The following is a 16161-nucleotide window of genomic DNA, read 5'->3' on the forward strand; positions in this document are numbered from 1 at the left end:
TTACCAATATCACGCGTCGTTGTGAGAGTGGTCTTGAAAAGACTGCGTAAAAAGACGTGTGAACCCTTTTCTTCTCTATAGAAACGCGTATGGCTGTTCGCTGCGCAATGACGCAGCGTGTTATCCTTTGAAAGTCACTGATTCCAATGACTGACATTAAGCTTCCCAAAGGACTTGTCTGGAATGTTTCCGGCAGTAGCGTGGCAACAATGGCTTGGGCTTTGGGGCAAGTAAAGAAAATGATCACTATATTGTTGATGGAGTAGTAAATTCAGCAATTAATTCAGTAGGCCCGTCTGGGCCGTGGTGCAGTGGTCGAAGTGCATTACAAAAATGTATGGGAACTGTGATTCTGCATGTAATGGGGTGGGGTCAGTGAGCGTCGGGCGGAGTCAAAGTTGTGGGTAAAAATAAAATATTCTGTAAGTTCTTTTAGTCTTTCACCATCAGTTATCTACAAATAAGATAACATGAAGCTTAAATGAAAAATAAATAAAAACAATTTTAGTGGGAAATGCACTATAGTATATTATAAAACTCACTATTAGTTAATGCACTGCAGAGGTCTGTGTGTAACCAGACAGCCATATAATTAAATCTTGGATGCTGCAGTGGAGAACAGTGACTTGTGTATTTTTAGTGCTATGAGATCAGCGCCGCTGTCAATATGTAAGTCATTATTTTAAACTTCCATTACACACAGTATACTATAGATTAGGCTAAAAAAATACACAAAGTGGTTTAAGATAAAATGGTGCTTCCAAAATATAGATTTTACTAATACCCAGACTGTACATAATGCTATTTTTTTTACATAACTGTCCCAGGCCAGCTACAGTGTCGGGAAGAACCGCAAACAGTACCTTAGAAATGTAGGGTATTGTGATCCTCGCAATAAGATCCGGAGCACAGCTTCGCTGGCATTGGCAGGCGTAGGCAGGTGTCGGCGGCGTAAGTTACGGAGGACCGTGCAGGGGTCCCCGGGCCCTTGAAGTCACGTGTGTTGCAGATCTAACTCCGGGCTGATGATGAAGTCAGGAGTGCTGGCGTTGATGGCGTCGGGCCTGCAGTGCGAATCAGGACAGTGGGATGTGCGGTGCCCACAAGTCACAGTGCAGGCAGCGGCTCAGTGACGGCGTCTTGCAGCATTAGTGAGTTCAGTGCTGCAGTGTGAAGCAGGCGGTGTGACTTGCGATGTCTCCAGGTAGCGGTGCAGGCAGCCTCATCATCGTTGCTGAAGTACTGTTGTTGGTAGGCCCAAGTGGGCAGTAAGATGCTGGGCGGGCTCCGTGCAGCGCCCACGGGTCTTGGTGCAGACAGGGGCATCTGTTGAAGATGCTGGAGTCGATGGGGCTGGTTTCGGTGAGACTGGGCTTCGGTGTGGGATAGTGCTTTTTGTACCTCAGGAGCGGTGTCCTCAGGCCACGGTGCAGGCAGCGGTGTCGGTGTCAGCATAGAGCAGCAGCATTGGGGCTACCTAGGCTGCGGTGTGAGCACAACAATGCGGAGCGCTGGGCCCACAGGTCACAGTGCAAGCAGTGGCTCAGTGACAGCATCAGGTGGCAGCGTAGGTGAGATCAGGGTCGCAGAGCTAAGCAGGACAGGGCTCCATGCGGCAGCGTCCGGTCACAGTGCAGACATCGGCATTGTTGATGGCGTTGTGGTGGTTTTTCTTCTGTTGCAGCATGAAACACACGGTTCCCAGTGCTGTAGGCAGATGAATCTGAAGTCTTTGATATCCCTTAGACTTCCAACAGGAGTAAGCCCTTGGAGTAACTTTACAAGCAGGATTCACGTCAAAGTTCAGTCTTTGTCCTCTTTTGAGCAGAAGCAGCAACTGCAGGCCAACACAGCAAAGCACCCACAGCAAAGGAGCAGTACTCCTCCTCCAGCTCTTCAGCTCTTCTCCTTGGCAGAGGTTCCTCGTGATCCAGAAGTGTTCTAGAAGTCTGGGGTTTTGGGTCCACTACTTATACTAATTTCTGCCTTTGAAGTAAACAAACATCAAAGGAAAGACTATGTTGTTCACAAGATGCTGCCTTGCCCAGGCCTGGCCCCAGACACATTCCAGGGAGTCAGAGACTGCATTGTGTGAGGAGAGGCACAGACATTTCAGCTGCAGGTGTCAGCTCCTTCAACCCCACTGTAGCCCCGGACACTCATCAGGATATGCAGGACACACCTCAGCTCTCTTTGTGTCCCTGTCTAGACGGACTTCCCAGTCTGACCCAGATGTAGATTCCACAGGAGGGCAATGGCACAGAATGGTTAAGCAAGAAAATGCCCACTGTCTAAAAGTGGCATTTTTAAACAATCTAAAAACCAACTCCACCAAAAGAAGTATTTTTAAATTGTGAGTTCAAAGACCCCAAACTCCATAGCGCTATCTGCTCTGAATGAGAACTTACTCTTACGTGGATTTGAAATGCAATCCCCATGTAAATCTATGGGAGGGATAGGCCGTGCAATAGTGAAAACTGAATTTGGCAGTAGTTCACTATCAGGACATGTAAAACACCCCTGTACATGTCCTACCTTTTAAATACATTGCATGCTGCCCATGGGGCTATCTAAGGACTACCTTAGGGGTGTCTTATATGTGGTAAAAGCAAAGGTTTGGGCCTAGCAAGTGGGTGCACTTGCCAGGTCGAATTGGCAGTTTAAAACTGCATACACACACTTCAGTGGCTGTCTGAGACATGTTTTCAGGGCTACTCATGTGGGTGGCACAATCAGTGCTGCAGGGCCACTAGTAGCATTTGATTTCTAGGCCCTGGGCACCTCTGGTACACTTTACTAGAAACTTACCAGTAAATCAAATATGCCAGTAATGGATATAACAATCATCAATACAATTTACACAGGTAGCACTTGCACTTTAGTAGTGGTAAAGTGCACAGAGACAATAAACCAGCAAAAACGGAGTTCAGCATACCATACAAACGGGCGGTCAGAAGACAAAAAGACTGGGGAAAATACATCAAAAGATACCAGGTCTAGCATATGTCCCCTCGAGCTGAGAGCAGGGAGAACTACCCAACGCCTTGGGAGTTCTCCTCACTAAGGTGGAAGAACTTGGACACACCATCAACGTTGGCGTGTTCTGTGCCAGGATGGTGTACCACCGTAAAGTCCATCCCCTGTAGGGAAATGGACCACCTCAACAATTTTGGGTTCTCACCCCTCATTTGCATTAACTATGTGAGGGGCCTATGGTCAGTCTGAACCCGTAAGTCAGACCCAAACAAGTAGGGTCTTAGCTTCTACAGTGCCCTGACCACAGCAAAAGCTTCCCTTTCAAATGCACTCCACTTCTATTCCCTGGGGAGTAGTCTACTGCTAAGAAAGACTACAGGTTGGTGTGGGTCTCTTTGTTCAGCTGTGAGAGCACCACTCCCACACCATTCTATGAAGTATCTGTCTATACTTCAGAATCCCTGGAGAAGTCAGGGGCCAGCAGCAAGGTGGCCGTGCACATGGCCTCCTTCAGGGTGTCAAACTCAGCTTAGCATGCCTCAATCCAGATCCCGTGTCCAGGCTGCTTCTTAGAAGTCAGCTCTGTCGGGGGGGCAACAATGGTGCCATAACCCTTGACAAATCTCCTGTAATATCCAGTGCGGCATAAAACAGCTCTTACCTCTGCCTGGGTCTTCGGGGTGCCCAAACTCAAATGGTGGCAATCTTAGGTTGTAGGGGCTCTACCCCGCCGCTTCCTACCTAGTGTCCAAAGTGCACCACTGACTCCTGCCCTATCTGGCAGTTACTGGCCATGATAGTGAGGCCTGCAGCATGCAACACCTTCCACACTTCCCAGAGGTGGTGCAAGTGGTCCTCCCAACCAAGAGTGGAAAAAAGCAATGTCAGCAAGGTAGGCAGCACTGAAGTTCTCAAGCCCAGCCTGGACCTGATTGACCAACCTCTGGAAGGTGGCAGGGGCGTTCTTCAACCTGAAGGGCATAAGGGCATAACCTGGAACTTGAAGTGCCCCACTGATGAGGAGAACGCCAGCCTCTCCTTGGCCCCATCAGTTAAAGCAATCTGCCAGTACCCAGACGTTAATTCAAACATGCTGAGGAGCTTGGCAGCCCCTAACCTATCAATAAGCTCATCAGCTTTCGGGATGGGGTGGGCGTCAGTCTTGGTGACTGAATTGAGCCCACTGTAGTCCACACAGAACCGAAGTTCTGGTGTGGCACCAGGGGCTCCAGCCTTAGGTACCAAAACCACTGGGCTGGACCAAGAGCTGCTAGAGTGCTCAATCACCCCCTAACATCTTGGATACCGCATCCTTGATGCTGGCTTTCAGTCTGTCAGCTAGCCTGTAAACTTTGTTTTTCACAGACAGGCTGTCCCCAGTGTCTAAATCATGTGTGCATAGATGGGTGAAACCTGGAGTGAGTGAGAACAGAGTTGGAAATTGACCCAATAACTTGAGAGAATCACTCTGTTGTCTAGAGTCAGAGAAAGGGAGAGAACCATATCTTCTATTGACCCATCCTGCTCACTGGCAGACAGGTGGTCAGGGAGAGGTTCACTCTCCTCTTCCACCCCATTATCTGTAGCCAGAAGCATGGTTAACTCAGACCTCTCAAAGTGGGGGTTGAGGCGGTTCACATGTAGGAACCTCAAGGGGTTCCTAGGAGTCTGCAAGTCCACCAAGTAGGTGACATCACTCTTTTGCTCCTTTACCCTGAGGACTGGAAACATGCCAAAATACGCCCTCTCCTAAAGAAACCTTCAGCCGACCCATCAGAACTAAAGAATTTCCAGCCCAACTTGCTGCTACCCTACCCTGCCAAAGTACTGGAGAAAGCAATCAACGTCCAACTCTGGAATTTAATCAAGGCCAACAACTCCCTAGACAGCTCCCAGTGTGGCTTTCGCAGCAACCACAGCACGGAGACAGCCCTCAAGGCAGCCACCGATGACATCCGATTACTCCTAGACCACGGCTGCACCGCAGCGCTCATGCTCCTCGACATCTCAGCAGCATTTGACATGTTCTTCCACAGCACTCTGTGCACCAGACTCCATGACATAGGAATCTGCGGAAGAGCCCTGGAATGGATCACTCCTTCCTCTCTGGAGGACGCAGTGGTTCAGACTCCCACCCTACACTTCCAGACCCACAGGAGTCAACTGCGGAGTCCCCCAAGGATCCTCACTGAGTCCCACACTGTTCAACGTATACATGTCCCCTCTTGCTGCCATTGTCAGAAGCCACGGTATGAACATCTTGTCATATGCCTATGACACACAACTCATTATTTGCCTCAACGAAGACCCGGACATGGCCAAAAGGAACTTACACTCAGGAATGGAAGCCGTCGCCACCTGGATGAGAGAAAGCGGCCTCAAGCTCAACTCCGACAAGACTGAGCTCATCATCTTCGGAAATGCCACCTCAGCTTGGGACAACTCCTGGTGGCCCACAACCCTCAGTGCCCCCCTTGCACTGACTGAGCATGCCTGCAACCTAGGAATCATCCTCAACTCCTCCCTCTCCTTGACCCGCCAGGTAAACTCAGTTGCCTCCTCCTGCTGGCACACACTCTGCTAACTTCGAAAGATCTTCAGATGGATCCCAGCAGACTGTCACAGGACAGTCACCCATGCCTTAGTCACTAGCAAGCTCAACTATGGCAACGCCCTCTATGCTGGCATTTCAACTAGAAGCATCAAAAAACTACAACTCATCCAAAACGCCACCACCAGACTGAATCTGGACCTTCCTCACCGAGAAAATATCTCCCAACACCTGAGGACCCTCCACTGGCTACCGGTCGAGAAGCAAATAATTTTCAAGCTACTCAACCACACGTACAAGGCCATACACAACTCTGGACCTGCCTACCTGAACCACTGCGTCTCTTTCCATACCCAAGCCAGATCCCGCCCCTACACCCAGATGGCCCTGGCCACCATCCAGGAAAGAGCTAGAACAACCTTCCCCTGCACCTCAGACAAAGCCCGTCGCTCACCATCTTCAGGAAGAACCTCAAGACGTGGGTCTTCGGATGAAGCCCCTCCCCCAGCACCTTGAGACCTTCACAGGTGAGTAGCCACATTCTACAAAAACTGATTGATTGATACCTCTATTGTCCCTGTCCACTTGCCCTGTAGAACACTGGGCCCTACTGGGGCCATGACCCACACTTTTTAGCCAGGCTAAAACTCAACCAGAGTCGTATTCTGGTTGTACCAGTATTTCATGTCCTCCTGGCTTGCCTCTAGGTTATCATAAGCAAACTTCCTGAAGTGGGCAGTTTGGTTTCTGAAGGTCAGCATGTAACTAAATACATCCTGGGGTAACTTCCTAGGAGGCTGCTCCCAGCCATTTTTCACCAGACTTAGAGGTCCTCTCACAGGGTGCCTATACAACAGCTCAAAGGGGCCAAAGCCAACCCCTTTCTGTGGTACTTTCCTATAGGCAAAGAGAAGGCATGGCAAGAGGACGTCCCACTTACGTTTCATGGAGTCTGACAGACCCCCAATCATGCCGTTCAGGGGTCAGTTGAATCTCTCAACCAACTCATTACTTTGGGGGTAGTAAGGAGTGGTGAACTTGTAGTTGACTCCACTATCCTTCCACATGGCCTTTTTTGTAGATGGAGATAAATTTGGTACCCTGGTCAGATACCACCTCCTTGTGGAAACACACTTGGGTAAAGATCCCCATCAGTGCCTGGACCACAACAGGCACCATCACTGTCCCTAGAGGGATAGCTTCTGGGTACTGAGTGGCATGGCCCACCAAGACCGGGATGAACCTGTTGCCCAGGGCTGTCTCGGGGTCCAGAGGCCCTACTATGTCAATGCCCACCCACTCTAAAGGGGTGTTCATGACAGGGAAGGGTTGGAGGGGAGTTTTACATTTCCCTCCACTCTTGCATCACCCCTCAAGGTCAGCATCCTGTCGGAACATGGGAACTCCAGGGACCTGTTTCCCCTGCACACTGCCCTTTCTCTTGGCAGGCACTTGGGCCACTGTTTCAGGCTCCTGGTCCTTCTGACCACCCAGACTGGTTGCCGTGGACTGAGTGGTCATGCATACCCACTCTTGCAACCCCAACATCCCCAAGTGTGACCTGAGCTCCACTTCTGTCCAGGTGGAAGTCTCCAGGTCATTGCCCAACAGACAGTCAACAGACATGGTGGGACTCACAGCTACTCTCAAGGAACCTGAGACCCTCCCACACACTCAAAGGGAACCTACGCCACCCTACACTGGCACTCTGAGTTGCCCACTGCAACCACTTGGTGGAATACACCAGGGATTATCTGCTCTTCAGACACCAGGTGACACCGGACCATGGTCACACTGGCTCTAGTATTTCTGAGAGCCTCTGCCCATTGATGGTCACCCAGTGCCTGTATTTGTTTAGTGTTATCAGGCATTACGTTCCTCTGGACCATCACGACACCCAACTGAGACTAGCTCCTCACCAAGCGCTACACTGGCCAACCCCTTGGTGGGTGGCTGTGTCCACTTAGGAAATTTGGAATCACCCTTCATGTGATACACCTGGTCACACGCAAAACATTTATGGGGTGCCGTCTCTGCAGGCTTTCCTGAAGAAACCCATGGTTTCTTATCTACTGGGGTGTGGGAATTTTTACCCTGAATACTGAATTGGGGCCCTTTAGAGAACTCCTTTGCAATCAGGGCCAAAATAGGCTTACACTGATCCTTAGTTAGAAAATGGTAAATTGAGTCAGGCATTTTTTCTGCTTTCTGTCCATCATTCCCTCAGATGAGGAACCATGAAGGTGTGGCAGGGTAAACGTCGAGATAATATTATTCCGAGATTAAAGTTTGAAGTCTAAGCCTCCACTAAAAATGATGTTCTGCCTATAGGCACCATAACACTGGTGCTGATGTGAGCAGTGCTTTAACTTGAATGGATGCAGGTTTGAGTGTTATCATCTCAGACAAACAATAGGCAAACTGTCATGAAAGTGATGGTCTGTGATAACCCTGTAGAAATTAGTGAACAGTCAACTGAATTGAAATTGATGTGGCATGATCCAGATCAGCACGGCTAGTACTATCTTTAAAGCCTTATTTTGTAAAAAAAAAAAAAGTCAGAGCAGTCTAAAGTTTTTCTTGTGGACCCACCGTCAGTGATTCATCTTGCTTCCACCACTCTACTTTTATTGTCTCTTTATCTCACTCTCGCAAATTCTTTTTTTAATCTCTAATTTCTCCCTTAATCACCGTTTTATTATTTTCCTCTCCCCTCTCCTTTCTTCGTTTCTGTCTCTTGCTCTCGGTCAGTCAAAGGTTGATGATAAAACAGAAGTCATTGCTTGCGATCTCTATACACACCTGTGGCATTGAGCTGTTTTAGCAATATGGTTCATTTTTTCTGTTTTTTGTAATCAGGTGTTTATGTTGTGAAGGATAATAGCATTTCAAGACAGTGTATGAGGAAGTCATAAAAGCTTTAAAAGTAACAAAAGGTCAGTCTGCCAGTGAAGTGTTCTCTCTGGAACTAACATGCCCTATTTCAAATATTCTCTCTTCTGTCTCGTTAAAAGTGTGGAGGCCCAATTCACAAATATAAATAGACATTTGTACATTTACTCACTTGTAAATTTACTCTTGTTCTTAGGTGTAAAGTTTATACTTTTTCACTATTCCCTATTTCTGAGTGTATATTTACACATAAGTGCACATGTACATGTCTCTTCCTCTCTGTTCATGGGGTACTAACATGGAAGACAGATTTCACAAGTGTAAAGTTACTTCTAGTAACTTTTGGCATGTAGGTGGAGATCTCCACCACCAGGGCGAGAGCTCCCTATGGTAGAGTATAAGGAAAATAATAACGTTTATCAGTTCTTAATGAAATAAAAAATATGTAATTGTAAAATAATTTAAAATAATTATTATTAATCTAGAACTAATCGAATACATTTTAAATAATATTTTTGACCACAATTGAAAAAAACACAGCCATTAACATATGAGAGCCTAATGTAAAGGTACAGCAGAGCTTTTTACACAGAACATTTGTATGTCAGCAGCAGCACCACAAGTTTCACGCCCTACCACACAACAGTATTGTGTGTGTTGTCCAGTTGGAACTAGATTTTAAAACATCGAATTATGTTTCCAACATTACTAAGGAGGATACCACCAAGTTATTTTTGTGGTACAACACACACATTTTTACACTACACACATTTACAGTTTGAGGTACAGGGATCTGCAGCAATATAATTTCAATCATAAAATATCACATCATCCGGCATCTGGAATACAGATCCACAAACCTGAGTTCATTTGAAAGTGGTTATAATAAAATTTACTTTTCAGAGTGGGAGGTAGGATGCAGAAGACAGAGTGCAAGTAACATCTTATCTCTTCACCAACTCTTCTCTCCATCAATAGAAACAGACATTGGCAACACCACTAAATACAGGTTACAACAGAAGGTGCCCGGATGCCACCACCCATTAGTCAATCATCCCTCTGTCCATGCAATCAATCACTTATTCTTTCCCTGGTTAATCTAGTCTTCCACCCTCTGACTCATTCTTGCATTCACCCATTGCCCAACCACAATAACAAACACAAAACTCACCAATCACGGAAGAGGAACTTAAGTGATGAGCTAGTCCTCTTGGCTTTGCTGCTAATTTGCTACTTTTGCTAATTTCACTCTATAGGCCATAGTGTTATCATATATGGGCTTCCCAGTTATCCTAAGAGTAGAAATCCACCGCACATCATGCCGCGTTCCACTGGTCCTACTGCTCTTTATATAACCCACTATTGCTAATTTTCAAAGACAACTGGCGTACAGATCTTAGTTTTTGCACTACTATGGAAGGTGCTTCACTGGCGATGTCCAGTGGCAGGGCTTGTTTCGTCTGGGGTAGTCGGCAATAACAATGTATCTCTATTGCAGTACATGAAGAAGTGTGGGAACTGGTTCAGGGGAGGGTCACAGGACAAACAGTGGTTACTGGATTCTAGTCGTGACAAATGTATTATTTTACTTCCGGTGTCCTGAGGCCACAGTATAATTTTACCAAAATTGAGCACTAAGTACACCCCTGAAGAATGTATTCTTAAGGTGGTAAGACAGAGCGATCCAAGGTTCACCCCTGAAAAAAGGGTGGGTTATAAAATAAGAACTCCATAGATGACAGAATAGCACTTAACAAAACACATTTTCACCTAGTGCTTTAAATATTGAAAATAAAAATTACTATAATTGAAACACTTCTACATACTAAATATGAAATTGACATTATACATTTGTACTATGAAAGCCATACCTCTCTCCAGCCTACCCTGAAGCAGAGATCTGTGCATGTAGGATTTGCAGTATTGAACAATGTAAATCCCCTTCCTAATATGTGACAGAGTTCACACTGTAAAACCTTTACTATTTCATTTATCAGAGCGTTCCCAATCTAATACACATTTCTATTGTGTTTGTCATTTAGCTCACGATGTAAAACTCCTTACTACTCTAGTTGCCATGATATTACACCATGCAAAGCCATTTCCGACTATAATTGACACAGGGTCTGTGTTAACAACATCTTTATCAGGTATAAGCAAACAAACTACTTTATAAGTGGGCTAACACAATTACCACTCAAAATTAGATGGAGTCAAAGGCCCTTGTCTCAAAGTTTCCTTTTCTGATTGGTCACTCTCCATTTTATGCCGTTTCTTGTGTCCTATTTTTGCTGGCTTTATGACTCAGCATGTTACCATGGCTAAACAGTAATACCATGCCCGTGCTTTCATCCTAAATCTTGAGCTGTACATTTGGCCTCTTTACCTTACCTATATGTCTATTGCAAATGGTACTCTGACATCGTCTTTGGCATGGAAAGTTAAATGTCATATGAAGGCTGCAGTATGTATTTACAAAACCCATCCACATATATGACAAAAATATATGCACTGTAGTGGCACACGGCATGGAAAACGGCCTTTGCCATCTTGAAAAAGCCTATATATATATATATATATATATATATATATATATATATTCAGCCTTGTAACCCAACAGGGCAGGGTAATAAAATATAAAAATAGGGGACAGTACACATTGGGATTAGTGAGACTACGCAGTGAAATCAAAGTCAAAAGCTATTTTACTTGGTCATCCTGGCTAGACCTTTCTCTAATAGGGCTAGGTGAGATTAAAATCCTTCACTATTGCTAGAGAGACCTCACACAACACTCATAGAAATGCTTCCCAGGCGCAGAGCAATGCAACATTGTGATGTGCACTGCATTACATAACTCGAGATTTATGAAGCCATGCAGGGACATGCAAGGTGGCCTTGTGTGGCTTCATAAAATCAAAATTTTCATGTGCATCGCTCTGCACCACAGAGTGATGCAAAGGGGCTTATAAATATGCCCCAATGTCTGAAGGTAAAACGTTTGACATGGATAATCCACTTGGTGTATCTTACATTTGTTCCATCGTGGTTGGTCTAAAAACGTGCCTAGGTCCAGGAACTTTTGTTCTTCCATAGTGCTTGACTTCTTTGTCGGCCCTTTTTTAATTAAAAGATTAAAAAATCATTTTTTTCTGTTCCTCCTAATCTATTTTGATGATCTTGGTGTCTTATTGCTCATTACAATTTTTTCCTTCTTTCTGAATTGGTTTGGGAATATTGCTATTTTCTTCACTTTAAAATTGTTGGCACTTTTTCAACTTTCCACACACTTCTGTGGGGGCTGCCTGCTGCTTGCACCATACCAGAGGTTCAGCAGAGATCTAAGAACTTTTAGCCTTACAAGAGTATATTTATAGAGGTGGTAGGGATAGTGCGCACCATGAGTACTGACCCCAAGAATACTGATGAGACATGATATTGACGACAAAATGTAGAAAGAAAATCAACAGGTAAGTAAGTCCTGATTTTCTGTACCTAACTCCACTTATATGCCCATACGTAGTACATACATCTGCAACGTATGTACATGTGGAGTTAGCAATATTAAATATATTCTTCCCTATATGCACTTACTGTTTGATATTTTGACCCTCGCTATTCTGTAATCAATATTCTTGTACCACAATACTCTGGGGGTTGATATTCAGTAGTAGAATCAGCAAGGATGCCCCATCTTCCATATCAACAACCTCCATTTCTGACAGCCCTCTTACTGTACTGCTTAGAACCTTTTATGTGATTACTTGAACTCTGGCAAGCAGCTTAGACTGCTGCTACGCAGCGTTAAGAAGTGCCATCTAACATTCAGCAAAATGTATTATGAAAAAGAAAAGAACACATGAACTCTATAGACATTTGCCTGACTTGCATTTGAAAGTCAGGGTGATCTTGCTAATGAGAAATAGGTAGGAAATATGAATAGATACTTAAGGGATCTAGGCATGTAATCCATGTTCCCAACCCTATAAAAACAAATATAGAAGGGGGAAGGTCATGTACTTTTGTCCTTACAAAAGGAAAAAGAGCTGCCAAACAAAGTACCGTTGATATTTCCCCAATTCATCAAAGATACATTAACAGTGTGTGTCTATAAGCCTCCAAGCACCTAGACAAGTAGCCGATCAAAACATAAACATGTGAAAGCATCTGCTTTCAAAGTAAAAAAGATGAGATATTTTTAACTGACAACCATCAACACAGCAGGTCACTACAGAGCCATCAGTGTCAGTGCATGATAAAGATACCATTGTTTTCCGAGCTGTAGGAAAATCAGTTTTGACCATTTGAAGTCTCTGGATTTCTTTGCTTTGGACTACTCAGTTTCGAGACTTTTTCTGTGAGCGTTTCACTGAGTCACACTCACCGTAGGGTTAAAATTATTTTTTTCCTGCGTAGGTATAGATCCTACAGTGACACACCAGTCCTACCATAAACACGAGTCCCAAGTGCAGATTTCATGTAACTTTTATCATATATGTATGTTTTCTGTCATTGAAGATCTAAAATATTTCTCTGACTCATCCCCTAATTAGATTCCTGGTTTTTGTACCCCCTGCTAGGCACTGGTATCTACTAAGCTCGTCAGCAAGAGGATCAAAGCCCTTCTACACAATGGAGACATTTGCGAGTGATTGAGCCTGTTCCTGGTAGAGGAACGGATGAGGACAGAATCTGTGTGTGCTAATTGCTTTTTGCACGACCCCAGACCTGGGAAGGAGAACAAAGGGAAGAAGGGCAGGCCTATGGAGCTAATCACAGGTGGGACTTCCATTTGAAATCGAAGGAGAAGGTTCCCCTGGAACTTCTGAGGACATTAACGCAAAATGACTTAAGTAAAATTATTAATGAATGTTTATGTGTTCTAATGGTGAGTTTGTTAGAAAATGGTTAACGTAGAAAATTAATGTGCACGTTTGAAATTGTGACCTCGGAGATTATCCTCCAGATTTCATGAATGTACTAATAAATGACTAGCATACATAAAACATAGAAAACCTTATAAAATTAATGTAGTAATGTGTCATATCCAGATATAGAACCCATGTTTTGCACTTATAGTAGGCCTTAACTTAGCTAATGTCTTGGCCTAGTTTTGCCAGGCCTCATGCAGAAGCTGTATTTCTTTGCGTTTAATGGAAAATGCTGATAAGCTGAACTAACCATGAACTGCTCATTGTTTAATAAAATGTGCTTAGCTGAAACCTCTATGTGAACCAACGGACAGGAAATGATGGAACTAGAATTGTAACGATTAAGTGTGTAAAGCGCACTGAGTGTACTTTCCCAGGACTTGAACAATGAAGGCACTGACTAGAGAAGAAGATGCAACATTTTCGACACCTGAGGAGCCGGATGATGAGGACATCGTAAAGCGGACCAATCAACGACATGAGAACTGTGAAATATTAGAATACTTAGGTTTAGAATAAAATAACTATTGGGTAGAGTCATAACTTGTGATTAATTGACCAATTGGAAATTGGGGGATAGACTGGGTAACTTTCATATAACAACGTGACAGAGAGATGACAGACAGACGGAGAGAGATGTCAGATGCTAGATGCAGATGCTAGATGTTGGGGAGCGAGGCTGCAAGATTACAGAGGTGTTTTGTGATTCTGTCATTGGGCTCATACTCTTGTGAGCCTGATGTGATGCTGACCGACTGATGACCTGAAGACGAAGACTGACTCTGTTGCTGATTCATACCGAGGGTAGGTAGATATGATAATATGACTGAATATAACTTTGTGCTTTTTCTTTGTAGGTACCAACTGCGCTGTCTAAATAGTTTTCTTAGCTAGATGATTTTCCCCAAAATTCTTGTTCTAAATTGTTTTTGCATGAAGTCCCACATGCTGATGCTAATCTGGACTTGTTGAGGTTTTCCTTATATGATGACAGACAAACTTAGAGACAAATGATTGACGGACTAATTTGCTGAACTCTATGAATAGGGAAGACTTATTACCTTTGATTTTTCTATTGATTTTACTAATGCATTAGAATATGTTTTGATGCAAGTTTTGGTTAGATTATGTTTTTGGTGCCTTATAATAAACTAATATGGATTTTTTTTGTAATTTGATTTGAATTGCGTTTAATTATTCTCATGATTTAGTATTATAACAAATAGGGAAATAAAGTCATTAAAACGTGTAACAAGTTGTGGGTATTCATGACTGAAGGGTCATGAGGGTTGTGCTCTTTTGATTCATTGCTAATGATGACTAATGGTTATTACGTTTGTGTATTGATCAGTAGAGTAGCACCATACCCTAGCTAGAATACTCCATGCAAATCAAAAGGTTCAGCGTCCCCTTGTAAGTTTACTTATTAAGGACCAGGCGCGCTAACATAACCCTTATCAGAGGGCTTCTGACTTCTTTCACACATGTGCCCTGCAAGTGATCAAAGGAGGCTATGGGATCTGAAGAGTGCAGGCATTTAGGGTATTTTGTTTAGGGCTTTGGGGTGCTGCTCGAGGAGACCCCAGGCTGAGGAAAACACCAGGTACTGGACAGAGGGCAGGTTCTGGCCCAGGAGCTAAGGGACAGGAGGAAAAACCCTGAACTCTAGAGCAATGGAGGGGGAAATTAAGGAGAAGTGTAGATCTTGGAAGTCAAGTGATTATTGGTGACCAGGAGGCTGAGATGGACCCTCCTGGTGGCTGAAGGCCACCACCAGAAGCTAAATGAGCCTGATAATCCTAAATTGGCACCAGGGCCAGGAAAAGCAAAAGTACACATGCAGCCCACCCACCACCAGGACCTAGACCAAGCAGGATGCGAATAGCCTCCCCCTACCAAATCTCAAAGTGCTTTCTGTTGAGAGCCCAGCCCCTAGGACATGTTTGCAGTTCTGGGGGCATGCGTGTCCCTGTTCTTATTTCTAATGTCCCCGGGAACCTAAATCCCCCCTGGGATGAAAACTGGCAGAAATCCAAGAAAATAATCGGTGCAGATGTGTTTCAACATGATAGTGTAGTAAGGGGGCTCAGTTCCCTGGGACTGAAGCAAGACTGAAAAGCACTGTTTTACCCGCAAAGAGTCCAGGGAGGCATAGCACTCAACCACTGACTCCTTGTACAGACACAAGTGGGAAACAGAAAGCTGCAGGCTCCCATACCAGAACATCGAAAGCCATGTTTAGCGGGACAGGGAGCTGCCTTGTCACATGGAATTGAGCCCTCACGAGTCTGCAGTATGAGTCACATCCTGAGGGCCTTGGGGTTTTTGTATCTATTATTTTAACCTGTTAGATGCGGGCGTCGGCCACTGGCCGACGCCCACACACCCTCCCTGGTGCGGGTGATTGCGGAGGATTTTTATTGTTTTTAAACCTTCCCCCGGGAGACACGGAAGCTTCCGTGTCTCCCCCCGGCCCCCACCCGCCCTTCGCGGCGCGCTGACGTTTCAAAGGTGTTTTCCCCATCAAAGCAGGAAGCAACCTTGCGGCCGCTTCCTGCTTTGATGGGGAAAACGGCCTTTCCCACGTTCGGGAAAGCCTCGTAAGAAAGGGGAGAGTCTCCCCTTTCTTACGAGGCCTTCCTGAAAGTGTTTCCTGGCCCCCGGTCGCAGCTGTGCTGCGATCGGGGGCCAGGAAACACTTTCAGGTTTCCTGGCCCCCCGATCGCAGCACAGCTGCGATCGGGGGACCAGGAAACACTTTGAAAAGGCCTCGTAAGAAAGGGGAGAGTCTCCCCTTTCTTACGAGGCCTTC

The sequence above is a fragment of the Pleurodeles waltl genome, chromosome 10, assembly GCF_031143425.1.
Source record: "Pleurodeles waltl isolate 20211129_DDA chromosome 10, aPleWal1.hap1.20221129, whole genome shotgun sequence".
In the NCBI taxonomy this organism is placed as follows: Eukaryota; Metazoa; Chordata; class Amphibia; order Caudata; family Salamandridae; genus Pleurodeles; species Pleurodeles waltl.